We start from the raw sequence: 2,486 nt of genomic DNA on the forward strand, positions 1-2,486 counted from the left end.
CAGGGGCAGCTCCTCTGGAGCAGGGGACAGAAGAGGGTCCATCGGAGCTGGCTGCAGCTGGGCATCCAGAATTGGGGTTTGGGGAGAAAAGCAAGGGTCCTGGTGCATTACACCCCAGCAGCATGATTGCTGGTCGGGTGGGTAATGGCATGTGGCAGGCCTGGGTGAGCGTCGGCTCTGACGCTTGGGGCTCCGTGTGCAGCAAAGCACCTGGCCCTGAGCCTGGCCCAGGTCATCCTGGCCCCTGCTCGAGGGCTCTCGTGGGCATTGGGAGTGAGGTGTTGTGCAGAGTGGATGTTCAGTGACCAGTGGCTCTTACCTTTCCCATGCCCCACCCCAGGCCTTCCTGCCAGGGATCATCTGAACTCCAAGGAGGTCAGAGTCTCCCTGTGGAATCTCCCCAGGCCCTCCTCGTCTGCCTGTGGGTCAGGTGAGAACATGGAACCCCAATTTTGTCCCCTGAACACTACCCCCAACACCCGTCTTGCACCCTGCCACCCCATCCCCTCCGCCCAAGCACCATCATCTGTCCCTTCAACTCTGCGCCCTCCTCCCACCGTGTCTCCCAGCTGCCACTTGAGTGACCTTAGTAACATGCACAACAGAACACACCAGCAGCCCGTCCAAAACCTCCGAGGATGCCCCTAATCCTTTCTGACACTCTGAGGTCTGTGCCCCCCCTGGTCCTCAACTTTCGTTAAGCAAGCCCCCTCTTGGGACCGCGGCACCCTCAGCCTCTCAGCCCCTTAGCCCCTCTGCCCCTGACTCTCCCCACAGACCTCCCTGTGGCCAACCTGCTGATCCTCAGGCCCCCGCCAGGCCCCCACCTCAAGACACCTCCCAGTCACTGGCCACTGAGCACGGTCCCCAGACCTCTGGTTTGTTCTGAACGGCATGAATGCCTCAGTTGGAGGTGGTGGCCGGCTTGTTACCACAATAGCCCAGTGACAGAGCCTGGGGCATGGTAGGCACACAGCGATCTTTTGTGGAACCAGTGGAGGGGTATTTTCCAGATACTGGTTCAATGGTGAGATGATGCCAAAACTCCAGCCCAGCGGAAGCCCAAGGAGGCTCTCTGCACACTCAGAAAACAAGAATCTCTGAGTACAGAACCAAACGCCAGGCAGAGAGGATGCAGGAACCTGGCTGGGTGCCGCAGCTCAGGCCTGCGACCCCAGAACCTCGGGAGGCCAAAGCAGGAGGATTGCTCGAATCCAGGAGTTTGAGACCAGCCTGGGCAACATAGTGAGACTCCATCTCTATTTTAAAAATTAAAAATCAAAATAAAGGGAGGATGCAGGAGCCCGCCAGATGCACCAGGAAGCCCAAAGGAGATGCTGATGTCCCCTCCTCCCACCCCAGGCCTCGTCCCTCCCAGCCCGTCTGTGCTCAGATCCTTAAGAGAACACGAGCTCCCATGCACCTTTGTCCATTGAATGTATTGTTTGAGCACTACTGAATGCCAAGACTGCCCTGGGAACAGTGTACTGAGTGTCAGATCCAGGCACACTCTGGGACTAGGGGACCCCGATGAGGCCCTCAACCCATCCACCCATGCTTAGGGTCTGGAGACCTTTCTGGAAAAGAACAGAAGGCTGGGCATCTTTCTGGAGTACCCTAGAGCCTGGCACACAGCAGGACTTAGCGAATACTTTTTGAACCAAATCACACAGGACAATTGGCCCCAACGGATTAAGAGGAGCACATCTCTATCCTCACACTGGGTGGGGCTCTGGGGGGGCAGCCAGGTGGCAGAGGCTGCAGGGGGGCAGCCAGGTGGCAGAGGCTGCAGGGCCTCTTCCATCTCGCACCGCATGTGCTGGAGGGAGAGGGGCTTGGGGCCTGGATCGCTGGCATGGCTGACTCAGAGGCCACGAAGTCAGATGTCATTTTGGGGTGCAGAGTGTGGGAGCACTTTGGGCCATGTCTGATGCGGTCTAGGACGCAGGGTGGATGCCCAGGGCCCGCTTAGGCAGGGCCTGGCCCTCAGACCCCCCTCCATAGGACACTCCACTTTGATGGTTTTATAAGTCAGGGTCCCACAAAAGAGTTGGTTTGACAAAGGGGCTCTGCTGCTAAAAACATTTGAAAACCACGAAGTGAGGCCAGCCCTGAAGTTTTACTCAAGGCTCTGGAGCCTCCTGGGTACTGGTTAACCCCGGGCCACACAGGCCGCGCTGCTCTCCTGGCCACATTTGCCCAAACCCAGGGGCTCAACCCCAAACAAGGGCTCCCTGAGGCTGGGCTGCCGGCTCCTGCAGACCCGAGGGGGTGGCGCAGTTACCCACATTCAGCGCTGGCGAAAGCCAACCCCAGGAGAATGTGCTAGAATGCCCCTAAGTGAGACCACCACAGGAAAGAGAAGTTCCAGAAATTCTCTGAGAGCTTTTGGGCACGCTAGTTACAGTCACTGAGGTCGTGGGTCAGGGCGGGCGGCACAGGGAACCTTGTCACCAGGCACAGGTTGGCTCACCTGGGGTTAGGAC

Source organism: Symphalangus syndactylus, chromosome 18, assembly GCF_028878055.3.
Source record: "Symphalangus syndactylus isolate Jambi chromosome 18, NHGRI_mSymSyn1-v2.1_pri, whole genome shotgun sequence".
In the NCBI taxonomy this organism is placed as follows: Eukaryota; Metazoa; Chordata; class Mammalia; order Primates; family Hylobatidae; genus Symphalangus; species Symphalangus syndactylus.